Consider the following 16,672-nt stretch of genomic DNA (forward strand, 5'->3'; position numbering starts at 1 on the left):
TTTCTTAATTGCCTATGAGCTTGATCAGCAAATCAGTTCAGCGAAGGGGGAGAAAATTAACTGAAATAAAGAACCTCCAAATCATACTGGATGTAAAACTTCTCAGGTAAGAAGGAAGGAAGTGGCGTCTACACTCCATTGCTGTCTTCCTTCTCTCCAGCAATCAGAAGGAAACCATGTCTAGCAACCGGAAGGAGAAAGCAGTCCAGGAGTGGGTAGATTCACCGGAAGATGGAAGTTGCATGCTGCTTTAGGTTTGTAAGTAAAAGGGGGGAAGCAGTGCCCTTTATCTTCCATTGAGAAATCAAGTTTACTGTCAAAAGCACCAGAGACACATAGGAAATTCTGCCAAGCTCGAAGCACAGAATCATCAACTACTTAAAACCCAGGACGCTAAGTGTGGCCTCGAACTCTCGGCATGGTGCTTGACTTCACACTCATCCGGACCAGAGCATGGCAAAGGCTGCTAACAGTGACTCCTTGCAGAAGGAGGCACTTCCAACTGGCATCTGGTATGTGACTGGATTTGGGTCTTTCCTCTAGGCCTGTATTGCCTGCTTATATTTCTGGATCCTTCCACAGACTTTTAAGAAACTCATAGAAGCTCCACCTGGCAAGAAGCTCTTGCGTTCAGTCCGGTCTTGTCTTGTCTTGTCTTTCATTCATTGTATCCCTGCTACGCTAGGGTAAGGATACCCTAGTGAAAGTTAAAACCAAACCATGACACTAACACACATGCAATAAACTCAGAGTAGGGAGCAAACGAGCTTTTTGATGAGACTGAAGAAAACAGCTGTGTTTACATCAGTTTGGGGCCTGGGAATGACTACATTTCAACTCTGCACCGGCAGGAGCTGCCAGCAACCCTTCCTTTTGGGTTGGATGGTTTCCAGTGTTCCTAGTCCAAGCCTCTTATCACTTTCTCATGGACACACACACACACACAGAATGAGAAATGACTAGAAAAACTTAGGTCTGTTCAACCATATGCCTAAATAATTTTGATCTTTTGTATATTTCTACACTTCGGGCACGATCACCTGGACCCTTAAAGCCACGACTGCTTCAAGGAATTTTCACCTTTTAAAATTGCAATTCCTCAGACAATAGCTTGAATGTTTACAAAATAGAGTCTAAAGACAAGTAGAAAAAACGGCATCAGAGATAAGCTAAATTTGACAAACATTAACCTATGCATATTGGACAGCCCTAACCTCTACCCTACTCTGACAATTAAATTCCCAAAAAAGATACCTGAGGATTTTTTACCTTCCTGGAGTCTAGCCATCTCAACAGGCAGATTCAGCCTAATTAATACAACAGAAGTTAAATGATTATCTAAATCACCTTAGAAAATTTGGGAAGAAAAATGCAAACAAATAAATAAATAAATAAATAAATAAAATAAAATTAGCACTCTGCCCTCTTTTCTAAATTGTGAACTTGTTAATAATATATATTCATCTTACCATTGTTCTGACAGACACCACCTACTGATTTTAAGATTAAGAATTCTTTAAAAAAAATCACATAGACTCTAAATTTGTAATCTATCATTAGCACAGAAGATAAAATAATAATAATAAAAAAAAATAGAACATGGAGCCCGGCATGGTGGTACCTACTTCTAGTTCCAGGACTTGGGAGAGAGGCAGAAGCAGGTGAATCTCTGAGTTCAAGGGCAACCTGGTAAATATAGTGAGTTCTAGGACAGCCAGAGCCACACAGGGAGGCCCTGTACCAAAAACCAAAAACAAACAAAAAAAGAAGAGGGATTCACAAGGTTCCTGGCTTAATATCCAATACCACATAACCAAACCACCCAGGAAACAACAGAAATGATTGTGATAACCCATGTGAGGTCACTCATGGCAACCAGCAGACAGACAGAAAGCATGCTATTACACTTGCTTGCGTACTATTTTAGATGAACATGACTTGAAAGAATGAAAGGGGGGAAATGCCTTCCTTTTGATGTCACTATAAGGCCTGGCTGGAAAATGAACGCACAGGTATAGTCTGTATAACATAGGGCTTAGGTAAGACCAGCCCGAGGAGACAAACTGTTTTAGAACTGTAAACAATCAAAATCGGTACTGCACACACGGAAACACACATACACCGTGGATTTCAACACTGCAATTACTTCCCTTGCTTTAGAAGCAGACACTTTCAAGTGTGCTTTCTTTCCTCTTCATGGTGCCCTTGCTTTCCCCCTTCTCACTGCTTTCTATGAAACCTACACCCTACCGATGGCAGAATCATCCAATACCTCCCGCAACATCAAGGTTGGAAAGAGAAGAACACCCCACCGAGACGATTTTGAGAACCACTACAACATGCGCCACAACTGGGCTAAGCTGAGAAATTTCTCACTCTTTATATAATGAATCTACCATGTATATTTCTTTTCATTAATTGCATGCTGCCGCACACAGACAGATTAATTCTGGTTTCTTTTATTAGCAAGCAATGAGATTTTGAAACACTGCATATTAAATCAACAGACCTGAAAACATCTTAATCTCAGCATTTTAAGTTAATATGCAGCCCTAATGATCAGTTGTATGTGATTATGTAGAAACTGCTGCAGTTCTTTCTTAGTCTTTCTTCCTTGTGTCTCTTATAAGTGGAAAGTAACCCAACGGGAAAAAACCCAAGATCCCACCAGAAATATATGTACAATGATTGATAACCTGAGATGATTAAAACCATCTTTATTATAAGGGAACACAGCATGTTTTCTATTGTTTTACATACATGACTAACAACTAGGAACCTGTGAAAATTTAACAGAATTTGATACATTTCACATATGTCAAAACCATTCCCTAAACCCAGACAATAAACATATCTATGACCTCAAGAGTGTTCTATGACCTCTTTAAACCTTCTTTCTTTACCCCTGTCTTCTCTCCATTCGCAGGCAACCACTAACTATCGGGGCATTAAATATTAGTTTGCATTCTCCATCATACATAAATATTATGTATTATACTACATTTTACTTTATTAAACTATACAAATTACCCTATACTATTTTATTTTGTCTATGTTCTTTCACTAGACCTAACTGTTTTGAGACCCATCTGTACTGGTGCAGGTACCAATGTCTTTTTGATTTCCATTAATGAATACCAGTCTACCACACAGATGCATTTTAATTTTTCTGTCCACTGATCAGTGTCATTTTCTGATGTAGTAAAATGAAGTTTCTATGAAGACTTACATATATGACTTTACTTGGGCCGGGCGGTGGTGGCGCACACCTGTAATCCCAGCACTCTGGGAGGCAGAGGCAGGTGGATTTCTGAGTTCGAGGCCAGCCTGGTCTGCAAAGTGAGATCCAGGACAGCCAGGGCTATACAGAGAAACCCTGTCTCAAAAAAACCAAATAAAAAAAAAAAAGAAAAAACAAACAAACAAACAAACAAAGACTTTACTTGACTGGGCATGATAGTGCCGGAGGACCCCGCTATACCACTCCTGGGCTATACCACTCTTCTATATACCCAGAAGATTCCCCAGCATGTAATAAGGACACATGTTCCACTATGTTCATAGCAGCCCTATTCATAATAGCCAGAAGCTGGAAAGAACCCAGATGTCCCTCAATGGAGGAATGGATACAGAAAATGTGGTATATTTACACTATGGAATACTACTCAGCTATAACTGGAGAATGTCATCCTGAGTGAGGCAACCCAATCACAAAAGAACACACACAGTATGTACTCACTGATAAACAGATATTAGCCCAGAAGCTCGGAATACCTAAGACACAATTCACATATCAAATGATGCCCAAGAAGAAGGAAGGAGCGGCCCCGGTCCTGGAAAGGCTCAGTGCAGCAGTGTAGGGGAATACCATGACAGGGAAGTGGGAAGGGGTGGGTTGGGGAACAGGGGGAGGGAAGAGGGCTTATGGGACTTTCAGGGAGGGGGGGATCCAGGAAAGGAGAAATCATTTGAAATGTAAATAAAGAATATATCGAATTTAAAAAAAAAGACTTTACTTGAAAATTATCTCTATCATTTATTTTTATCTTAAGGCTCTTGTTTTCCCCATCTCCATTTGTATCATTCTTAGAACACTATGATTATGACGGAATTGGTGTATCTCCCCCTTTTGGAAACTATGAAAACTGCATTATTTTATTTATCTATATGAGTACACTGTCTCTGTCTTCAGACACACCAGAAGAGGGCATAGGATCCCATTATAGATGGTTCTGAGCCACCATGTGGTTGTTGGGAATTGAACTCAGGACCTCTGGAAGAGCAATCAGTGCTCTTAACTGCTGAGCCCTCCCCCCGCCAATTACATTATTTTATACTTCTACTGGCAGTGTGGGAGAGGGGCCAGTTCTGTATCTCACGGTCTGATTACTTTCACTTTAGACACACACTAACACAGACACAATACTTTAAATAGAAGTATCTCTATCACTAGACGCTACCCATCTTTGTAAGCCAATATTTGGGTGCAAAATCCCTTTATCAACTTTTAAGTGCCATTTTCTTATTATTTAATTTTACTTGTATTTTTCCACACCTGGATCTAAGTCCTTTACAAGAATTTACAAATGAGGCTTTTTCCTTAGTTAAGGCTTGTCCTTCCTGCTCTTTCCAAGTGCAGAAGTCTTTAAATGTAAGGAAGGCTCTAAAAGACCTTATCTCAATCCAACCTCACAAGGATTTTCTCATATTTTTTTCTACTGAAAGTTTTAAGGGCTTTGGTTTTTGTTGTTGTATGTTTGTTTCGAATTTTAAATTGTATAGTAAAGCCATCTAAATTTAAATTTTGTTTATGGTATAAGGTTACAATGCCTTGAAATCTTGTTTGGTGCCTCTTCCCCTTTGTCTAATTTCCTTTTAATTGATTTCAATTAGAAAGCACAAATATCTGATGATAACCGATATAAAATTATGTATATTTCAAAGGAACATATATTTTTGATTCTAGTATCAAGTACATGATTATCAAAACCAAAAGTCACTTGTAGACCCCCTTCCCCTTGCAGCCATCACAGGATCAGCAGCCACCAAAATGAAGTTCAGCCAGTCCCTTTGTGACTTCTGACTGAAGCAAGAACCACGCATGGCATTTCCATGCACATTTTGACATGTAAAGAAAAGTCACGTCTTCCCCTCTTTCCAAAGGGCTGAGACAGAAGTTAGAATGTTCAATCTAGTCCTGTTGGAAAGGATAGAGCAATCTGAGTTATCCAAGGACACTATAAAGACAAGAAGATGGGCAAAGTGGTCCAGGCATACAGAAATGTCAGCTCTACTGAATGGTTGCAGCAAGCAGAGGCTAACACTACAACTGTGCCATGTGGGCATCGTCCCAGCAAGGTGGGCATCACCAGGCAAACGCTGGACAAAACCATAAGAAGAATCCTGGACAGTGAAGTCAAGTTTTGATAAGTGGGAAAGAGAGGGGTAAATACAAGACAGAAATTACTGAGAAGATGCAGGTGTAGAGGACTCTCATGCATAACTCTCATTAAAGAATGATTAAGTAAATACATAAAATAATACCTAATTACCAATTAGACCAACTTTATTAACTTGCTGTTCAAATGCTTTAGTATTTTAATTTGTGATCAGCTGTCTTTGAAAGCCAGGATAAATTCCTCTCCTGATTATAACTATATTAATTCTTTTTCTATTTATTAATTCTTTTTCTATGATCCTCAGTTTTGGTTTTCAGAATTAAATAGCTGAGTATTTTAAAAGTTTGCGATTATTGAGCTATCTCAGTGTAGTGGAATGAAATCTTAGTAGTCTACCCAATCATTTATGTTCCAGTTCATCTGAATTAACATGACTTTAAGTACTTTTTCAATGACAATTTTAGGATCACAGTTCTATAGTTTCATTTTTTATCTTGCCACATAACTTGTTGAACTGTCTTCTCAAAGGTATTTTTATGTCATTTTAAGTTGAATTTAAGTATTTACATTTATTATTATACAAAATCATTTTATTTATGCTAGCTAGCTTTTGCAGGTTTTTCCCTGAATTTATCATATTTTCTTTATATTTCCTTTCATAAAGATTTCATTCTTTAGCAGATGACGAGATAGCTCAGTGGTAAGAGCACTCGTCGATGTTGCAGAACCCAGACAGTAATTTAAAAACGTCAGTGATTCCAGATCCACAAAACCTAGATGCCTTCTCCCCTCCACTGGCACCCGAAATGCACATGGAGGGCAAACACTTATACCCATAAAATAGACCAAATAAACATCTTTTAAAAATTCATTTTTTAAAAATGAAGTTTCATGGAAAAAATGCACATGATTCTGGGGTAATTCTCTTTCACTAAGTTTATTATATGACTTGAACATACAGCCTTTTGAACTATTTTTAAAAATCCACTTATAAATATTTCCCCTAATTTTAACTGTTATATACCTTTACATAAACTTGAAAACTTCTTTCATTAATTATAGTCTATATTCAAGGTAAAAATATAAGTTCTATAGTTCTTTCACTTTATCTGCCTCTAACTTCATCCATGTGACATATAACACATACACAGACACCACACACACACACACATATGACTATTACGTAATGTATGTACATAGGTGTGCACACATGCGCATCTGTGCATGTGATACCATAATTAACCATTTCTTTCTATTCCCACTTGGTACTGAGAAATATTAAATCTGAATATTCATTCATCCACGCCCCACTTCTGTTACTATTTCCTATAGCTTTTTCCCTCTCATACTTTCAAAATATCTGTTCTGTATGGCATTCTAACAAAATTCTCTAGCTCGATCTGTAGTTTCGGTAATTCATATATAAGTTGCATCAACATTTTTACTTAAATTTTTAAAGTCAAATTTAAATTCCTAAGTTCTGTGCTTGGTTCCTTCTCATGAACACAAAGCCCTTTCTGTGGCTCTCCAAGCATCTCCTGATCAGCCATTATCTCCAGGTCTTTGATAGATTCTCTTTCCACTTTGGATTGGGTATCTCTCCTTTACGGAGTTGACTTTGTTCATAGTGTGGTGTGTCATAATTACATGCTCTCCTTTGTTTGAGAATATCTGTCTGCCAGCTCTTTTGTTTACCACTGTCTGTTTTCAGTGATTAATGGGGACAGACAAGTGGCTTGTCTCCTGTGTGTGTGGGCTTTCTAACCCACCTGGCAGTCAGTATATATTGAGACACTGCCCTACCTCTCTGGGTCTAGCACCCACATTCAAGGATTTAGTTTGTGGGTAAACACAGCTGCCATCCACTACTTAGTGCAAGGAGACAAGAAAAATAAGGGCACAGCTCCAAATGTGGAGTTCCAATTAATAACTCTGATGAGCGCTTTGATTAATAATCCTGATGAGTTCCACTTCTATTTCATGCCTCCATTGTCTGTGTGTCTTAAGCTTTGTTTTGTGTTCCTTCCTTTGTGACAGATTTAATTCTATCTTGGTTATAGATTTAATTTGCCATTCTCTATAATTTTCATACACATACACACACTGTGTCCAATACCATGGGTCTGGAACAGGAAGGGAAAAATAGAGACCTTTATTTAAAAAAACTCAGACTTTCAATTTGTAATCACACAAGTTACTTAAATACAATTACTTTGTGTCCTTATATTAAAATTTATAACTAACTTTCTATAACAATACTGCTCACACTAATAGCTCTTAGAAGGATGGCCAAAATAGGGGTAACTCCAAGATTTAAATGATCGTGCCTCTTCAGCAGAGTCTTTTTTACAATACTTTGGACCTTAGGAAATTAAAAATCATTAAGTATATGATGCCACCACAATGTCATCAATCTGTTTTGTTTGGTATTAGATATTTCAGAGCTTCAACTTAGCTCAGCGCGTGATATATCATTAAGAGCATATTACTTCTTCTCCAGTTGCCAATATGCCATGACAACTATAGGAGTCTATCACAGTCTGAGCACTTACACAATCACTATGGCCAGTGCTTCTCTCCCAAGAAAACATCCAGAAACCTAAGCGAAAGGGTGACTGTATGAATGTGTGCACATGAATCTGTGTAGCAAGAATTGTATTCTTGAGCCCGGGTATATAATTGATATTAAAGAACATGAATTAAATACTAACAAGCCAACTTTCTCCTTCTGTAGGGCCTATCATCACTCTAGCATCTTGAGGAATGATTTAACAGCATACCCTCTGCCCCGAAACTGCTGATATGCATGCAGTTTTAATGCTTTGCCTGCATTCTTCTCCTCTGTGAAATCTCCTTTGTCTCATCTTACCCTTGACTGAATTCTGAACTCATTCCAGTTAGAGGATAGATAATGTGTGTGTCCTGCTCATACAACACATAAAACATAAGTTAACCTACATATTTACCCTAACTAAAGATAAAATAAGTAACTGAGATTGAGGTGGGAGGTAAAGAAAGGACCCAGGGCTGTACCACCCTTTGCAGTAGCTCAATAGCCAGGGTAAGGCACACAGTAGGAGCTCTGAGGTCAAACGCATAGGTTATGTTATGCACTCCAGCAGGAAAAGAGCTATCAGTATCATCAGCTACCAGCATCAAAAAGAAAAACTACTTTGGGGAAGCTAAGGGCCTTGCCCAATGTCCCCATGGCTTGTTTTGTTGGAGGAAAGTACTGGTCTCCTGACTTCCAGTGCTGTTGCTGCAACAACACACTGAAACCGAATACACAATGAAAATCAGTTGTTATTATGGTAACCCCCGAGAGAAACAGTAATACCTATTCCCTTGTGAGAGACAAGAAGCTAAGCTGAGAACGCGGAACAAATGTTCCAGGAATATGGTTGGTAGCGATGCAAGTGTGGAATGACCCGATCCTCTCAAGATGGGAAATACTCAACCTTCAGAAGCACATGAGATCCCTGTTGCCAGGGGGTCAAAGGGCCAGGAAACAAGTTTCTAGAATAATCTTTATGTACACAGTCTTGGTCTGTTCAGTACTACACTGGACTATGACCAAAAAGATAGATTTTTTTTTTTTTTTAAATTTCCTAGGGCACTCCTCCAGGAGAAAACAAAAAATTAAGGTCAGGTCTACATGAGCCAGTAACAGACTTCTGGGCCTCTAGATTCATTTATTTGGCTCTGCTGACTGTTTGGCTCAGCGCTCCCTTAGCAAGTGTAAAAAACGCTTGAACACCACCACCCTGGGATCCTGTTCAACCAATTCAGATAGCTGTGGCCTTTTAACTCCCATCCAAGTGACTTGGCTTTATCCCAACATCATTTCCCCTAGTATAGCCGAGGCTTAAGTGATAGAGTACATGGCCCAGGGAGCCAGGAGTCAACCGGCTAGTCCTAGTAAAGAAAGGCCTGGTTATTTTCTCAGATAAGGAAACAATACTCTACCAAGGAGCTTCAATCATTCAACACTACACATTACAATAGGTCCGAGACTATAAAAGGAGAATTAGTGAGAACAGCACTGTCCATTCTTAAAGCATCTTTCCCAAGGAGCTTTAGGCAATGTAATTTTTTCTCTTCCAGCCCAATCCCTTGGGAAATAAAGTTGTGGTAATGTATTAAAGCTTGTATTTTACAGATATCAAAACACAGCAATAGGCTCAGACACAAAGTGGCAGGGTATCCTGAGAGAACACTCCTTGCCGAGAGATATTTCTTCCTAACAGTTCTGTAACAGATATAGAGCATTTGTATTTTCTTGGGTATAGCTGCTTACACTTCACTTAATTGGACGGTTCTACAGCATCCCGTGAGCACGGTCTTATCCAGGCCCCCTTCTGCGTTATCGAGTTCTTTTGCCTTGAACACAGTTCTGTGTCCCCTTTACCCTCTACAACCATCTCTGCAAATGTCTAGAACTTTTTACAAATGTCATACTGCTCTGATACCAGCAATACGTTCTATGGGTCCCACCTACCTCCCAGGCCACAGCGACCTCTGCACATCTATATGACCATATGCTTTCTTTTTCTAGCACAAAATCAACTCTGGCTTCCACTATTTTACATCTAATCCACTACTATCATGACCCTAAGAATTAACAATTAAAGTATTGTAAGAATGCCCTGAACCTTTTCCCCACAGAAGATGTTGCAGCAGGGCCATCGAATAATGCATACTAAACACAGGGAGAAACGTGTGCAAGACAGAATGAAAGAGCACTACTTCCCTCTAAAGTAACTACCAGCAAAGGGAAACAAGAAAGAAGTTTAGGGTGGTCGGGGCAGGGAGTGGCAGTGAAGGACATCAAATGACCTGGATACAAAGGCAGAAATTACAAGAAACAGGCAGTTGTGTCCCCTGGGTCTCTTGACAAGAAGTTTGTCCTGGACAGTTTCTGGAGACATTAACAACTGCAAATATGCTGGAGAGATGAAGGCAGCAGGACAGCTAACAGCATCTTTCCCTGTGAGGAGGCAGTTCCTCCAGGCAAACAAGGAGGCAGGACACAGTCAACATCTGTTTCCTATAACAGCTGGCGGCTCAAAGATGCGGCCTTAAAAAAATGGCTGAGCTGACAATCCTGAAAACCCCTTCAGTGCCAGCCGTGCCAGCTGAGCTAGCCGCGGCTACGACAACACACCCTCTCTACAGCTCCTCACTGCCTTCTTTTCTTCACAGGGTCTGGGACCACAAACAACAAAAAGAAACCCTTGAGGATTTTCTTCCATTTGCTTGACAACTAGCAGCCATGAATACTAAGGTCAGCTTTCCTTTACCTTTCTGAATGTCATCTTCAAACACAAGGATACTGGGTGGGGGTGGAGGCGGGGTGAGGAGGAGGATGGAGAGACAATTCCGACATAACCCGGTTAGACTATTAAGGGGGCGGAGGGAGAAGTGATTTGACAAAATCATTCATGCTTTCGGGATTCAGTTAGGGAATATAATCCTGTCTGTATCTTTATCAATAGATTTAAAAAAAAAAAAAAAAAAACAAGTTTGCTAAGAAGTCAAATTTTCATCTCCGTATGCTATCTATTCATACATGAAATTTCCAATTGGGAAAAGATTATCTCCCTTCCCGGTGGCCTTTTGGTGGCATAACAGGGAACATAAGATAACAGGAGAAAAGAGTATACTGTTTGGGGGGAGGGGTGGGGGGGAAGGAAGGAGGGCAAGACAGAAGGCCTGAGGGCGCAAAGCAGGATAAAATAGGAAGAAAGAAGTTTATCTGAAATTTGTTCATTTAAAAGACCATCAGGGAAAAGGTTTCATTGAGAGTTGAATTTTAGTTTGTTTTAATTTGTCTGTCTGTGTGTGTGTGTGTGTGTCTGTGTGTGTTAGTGGAATTCAATTTTACTGAACACAAATTTTGCATAATATTAGCTATAGGCCAGGCCCTCACAAGAAGACTTGACATAGAAACTGTTACATTTTACAGACAAGAAAATACTCAGGAATACAGATAGGCCCCGAATCAAACACAGTGACGGAGTCTGGAAACTAGTCACTGAAGAAGAAAAATTCATTCAAAGAACAATCCATCTGTCCATCTAGGCTCCCTGCTAGGTATCTTGTAGCAGGTCCTGAAAAGGAAAAGCAAGACGGAGCACAGGCCTCTAATCCTAGCACGCAGGAGGCAAAGGCAGGACTGCAAGGTCAAAGACAGACTGGGTTGTAAGTGAGACCGTGCCTCCAAGAGACAAGCGGGTTAACAGAGTCAAACTAAAAGAGTAGCTTTACACCAATCTCGGTGAGAACGCACTGGTAGAATCAGCTCTGGAGAATCATAAAAATCCCCTCCCAGGTTCAGAGTAAACTCTCGCTCTGACTAGGCAGGGTGCAGAAAGCTGTAGCCCAGCCATTCCCTCCGGGCCTGGGGGAACTGACTCTCGCTCTAATACAGGAAGTGAGGAGGATGCCAGGGTCCCACCTCCTGTCACACAGCGCTGTCTCGATAACTCCAGCCATCAAACCTAGAAAGGCGCCTCGAGAATAATTTGTCCTCTGGAAATACCTGCTGAATGACAGACTCCCAAAAAAGAAGGGTTTGGGTTGGACACCGGAGGCATGCAGAGGATAGTAAGGAAGCACCTAAAAGGAGGAGGAGAACCAGAAGGCATTGCGAGTCACAACAAGGATTTGACCTAAAGACCTCATAATAGGAGAGAGTCAGGAACAAAAGGAAAATGGCTGCTAAAAGCAGCCACAAGACGCTTTTAGCAGATACGAACAGGTATCTGTGTTTGGTCAAGACTGTCTCTGATGAGTATAACACTAAAGAAAAAATGTCAACACATGGAGACTTTCAGTGGCACGGATAATAATGATAATGGCAGAAGATGAGGGGCGGGAACACTCTCTCGTGCCAGGCACTGCTCCACATGCTTCGCATGTCCTGTACACTGCATAAACCGGCATGTGTCCATCAACTCGCACCTCACAGGACCCTTCACTGAAGCAAGCCTCTGCGTCTTATCGTCTGCGAGAGGGTAACAGTACCTGTGCTCCATGAGATCACAATGATAACTGAGAATGAGGAAGAGAACAAGGAGGGAGAAACAGAAGCAGAGAGTCTTGAGTCCAGAATTCACATAAGGATAGGCACAATCACCCTACGGCTGTTCTGTTAAATGGACCTGCTCTGTCCTATAGATGAATGTGGCTGAGCTGCCGTCTGCCTTGTGAGAGTGCTGGGTAGCAGTTACTACAGAGATTCATAAATAGTCAAAGCTCTGAGTATAAATGACTACCCAAACACTTGGCACGAACTAAGGCACCCCAATCCAACCTAGCGCAAGAGGAGGGGCAATGAACGCATACACTACTGGTCTGTATTGTTCTGGCCATGGATGACCCCAGCATGTACAACCTTACAGCAGCTGTAATTACCCGCAATAGACTGATCCTGTCCACATCCCTTCATGGATTGGAGAAGGACTCCCAAGGCCCTAGCCCTCCCTGAGGAGCTACTGAGCAGTTCATAGTTACTGTGGAAACAAGGAGCCATTTTCTTGGTGATGTAGCCATTGGCAGGATGCTAAAAGTCTCCTAAATATCCCCTTCATCCGAGCTCATGTAAGCAACCTGAACTCACTACTGGCTCATCTAAAAAAAAAAAAAATAAAAAAAAAAAATAAAAAAAAAAAAGGCTGGTTGAGAGAGAAAAATCTACAGAAAGAAAGAGGTCAGAGGGTAACAGGGTAAATATGATCAAAATAGTTTTTTTTTTTATAGCTGTATATATATATATATATATATATATATATATATATATATCAATGAGATCCATTATGACATACAATTAGTAATAAAACCACCAGCATAACCCGTGCGGCCTGGGGGAGGTGACAGGTAGGCTGCAGAGGACTAGCTATTGTGGACACTGGAAAAGACAACGGGCCCGTCACCCCATCAGGCTGCACCGCTGGCTCTCTTTATGTCATTGTTTCTCTACAGCTTTGGTTGTTGGTTTGACCCAGTCATTTCATGATTTTTCAAATTTCCATGAATTTCCTACAGTGTATTCAGGATTACCTCTGCCACCAAATCTATAGGAGAGGCGCTTAACTCACACGGATTCTATCCCTGGGCACACGGTGCTGGAACGGCTGTGTGAACCGTGAGGAAACGCTACGTAAGAAGGAAACGCTGATGTGACTAGAATCACAAAACTGAAATATAACATACCGTTATGTATCCCTATATATTATACACATTTTGCATACAGGTGATATATACACATATATACAAAGCATGGATCAGTAATAGGTATAAACATGGTTTGTTATTAAGATGACCTGAGGTGACTTTCATTAAAATGAGCTCCATTCTTCACTGTTATTTCATCTTGTGCTATAAATAAGGACAATCGCTTATGCCCTTTTCATTTTTTCTTTTTTTTAAAAAAAATATTTATTTATCTTTTTGTTTGTTTATTTATTTATTTTTACACTATGTATTTTATTCCCCACTCCCCGTCCACCCTCCGACTACTCCACATCCCATACCTCCTCCCTACCCTCCCTGACTCCACATGGATGTCCCCACCCCCCCCACCCCACCTGACCTCGAAACTCCCTGGGGCCTCCAGTCTCCTGAGGGTTAGATGCGTCATCTCTGAATGAACACAAACCCGGAAGTCCTCTACTGTATGAGTGTTGGGGCGGGGCGGGGGGGGGGGGCGCTCATGATCAGCTGGTGCATGGTGCCTGCTTGGTGGTACAGTGTTTGAGAGATCTCAGGAATCCTGATTATGATTGCTGGTCCTCCTACAGGGTCGCCCTTCTCCTCAGCTTCTTTCAGCTTTTTCCTAATTCAACCACAGGGGTCAGCCACAGTGAGAAATTTACCTTAAGGTTGGGAAGGGGAATGGTAACAAGCCTTGGAATTGCCTGGAAGGGCAGAGCATGGGTCTGCAGGTCGGTGGGGAGGAAGAGGGCACGCCACTCTGCTGTGTTAACCCTAGGATGAAGAGAACTGCCTGCATCTTCCTTATGATACCTCAGTGCTTCCTTGTCTCCCACCAACCGCCTACCTCTATCATCTCCCATCTTGGTTTTTCCTTTAGATTTTGCATTCTTCTCTACACTGACAAACTGACTAGACTCCAGCGACCATCTCTCTGAGCAGCCTAACACTGGTGCCTGAAGGTCATCTGTCATCACACAGCCATGTCATCCCACAGCCATTCCATAACCCTCGACCCTTTCCTCCTGAGCTTAGAATCAAGTTGTTCTCAGGCACCTTGATTTCATGAAGCTATATTTCTCCCTAAAAGGCTGGTTTTGAGATGATTTCCTCAGGACCTAGAAATACTTTAAATCCCCAAAAAGTTGACTTCCTTAAATGTGCTAGCCTGGTTCTGCCCACGCTCCTTCCAGAGTGAGATAAAATGGAGTTTTCAATAAATAAATAAGTAGGTTACCCATCCACAAATCAACTCCCTCTGCTGCCTGCCCCTCATGCTATGAAACAGATACAAATTTCACTATGAAGCCTACCTTTTCCTGAGATGGTTACTCAATGGTAACAGGATTGTTAAAGTTGACAGAGGAATGGTAAAGTATGGTTGGGACCAGAAACTTGCTCTTCCACACAAATGCACACACAAACTGCATTATCATTGTCTGGAACTAGCCTACTGTTCCAGTCCCGGAGGCTCTGTTTTGTACCTACGCTGTTCAACTTCCTAATAGAAAGTAATGAATTAAAACGTGACCACCAAACACCTATGGCATCCTCTCCGTTGTAATCCCCATCATATCAAACAGTCAGGACAGATTTATCTGTAGTAAAAATAAACCTCCTTGAGAAAAGACATACTCCTATCCTATAGGACCCCAGCCATCCAAGTTCATCTTCCACTGTTTCAACGTTCAATCATTCAAAGGTTCAATCATTCATTTTTCTTAAATGTTAAGAAACCTTCACTATTTCACTCAAATAAATATCTTGTACAAAAAATACCTTGCCAATTCACAAATTTGATGCTACTAACCCTGATGAATGTTCAAAGAAAGTCTTTTTTATAATCTAGCCTAATAATTAAAGCCAAGAGACTTTTCAACCCATGCACTTTGAGTCTCTAGATTTTTATATTAGAATCTATGACTCGGAAATGTCTACAAATATTATTGTCACTGGGAGAATAGCTAGTAGAAAACAAAGCAGTATTTAAATAGTCGTCCTATTAGAAAGCAGTCTTAAAACGTTTTACACAGAAGTTATTACAAGAATATCTGTGTTTTACTGTTTGGCTGATTTCTGGCTACGATAAACATTCATGCTCCTAGGATATTGCTGTAAAATGGTAACACCCAATACCTTAAGAGAAAACTATAATTGCTCAGTCACAGATGCTTTCCAATATCGATGCTGTAAAAGTCACTGTTAGCTGTCACATTGGCGTGCACCTGGAAAGGTCGGCCAACACTTTAGTGAACAATATAGTAACACATCAAGCACGGCATAAAGCCAAGGGCCTCCATTTTACAACACCAAAAAAATAAGTCACAATTAGAAGTGACCTTGACAGAGAAGGAAAAAAAAAAACCAACAACAAAAACGCAGGGTAAGGTCACCATCACAGATGATTAAGAAGACAGAAGAGGACTTTCTTCTAAGTCACTAAGCTCACCGATATTATACTGAACTCTGGCACTCGGCATTTTCTGAGGCCGCAAGAGAATTTAGTGGGTTCACTGAATCGACCGATTTCTTTGTTAATCTATTTGCATGGGTTAAGACCCCGACTGACATAAAACACAACCGAAAAAAAAAAAAATGCCAGACAGAGAGTGTAATGAAAGACTGACTGATGGATGCTTTGGGGTACAGCCTATCCAATAAATGCGCCTAGCCAGCAAAGAACCCGTTGGCAAAGATTTATTATCGGAACAAATAGATTCTAAAAAGACTGGATACGATCAGACCTGTGGTATAAATTCACCCTTAAATACAATTCTTCGCCCTACGTAGCTTTATTTTCTAATTTTACTTTCTTAGAGTCTTTTCATAGGCTTCTTTTTAGAATAATTAGCAAATAAAAAGTAACACCACACCAGTTGCTCCTTTGACTCACACATAAGAAAGCAAAGTTTATATTACTTACAGCTCTAAAATAACTGCTAATACTCATGTAAAGGAAAGGAAGTATTATTAAGGGGGAAAAATCACCTAGGATATATTATCACATTTTAATTACATGTAATATATGAATTGAAAACTTGTAAAGTCAAGCGCACAGA

General features: G+C 40.5%; 1 protein-coding gene across 5 annotated transcripts in view; it reads right to left on the reverse strand.

Annotated features, from left to right (window-relative positions):
- Positions 1 to 16,672, reverse strand: part of Arl15 (ADP ribosylation factor like GTPase 15) — a 370,731-nt gene that overhangs the window by 210,402 nt on the left and 143,657 nt on the right. The gene's annotated exons all lie outside the window — the stretch shown is intronic.

This window comes from Apodemus sylvaticus, chromosome 16 (assembly GCF_947179515.1).
Source record: "Apodemus sylvaticus chromosome 16, mApoSyl1.1, whole genome shotgun sequence".
Lineage (NCBI taxonomy): Eukaryota > Metazoa > Chordata > Mammalia > Rodentia > Muridae > Apodemus > Apodemus sylvaticus.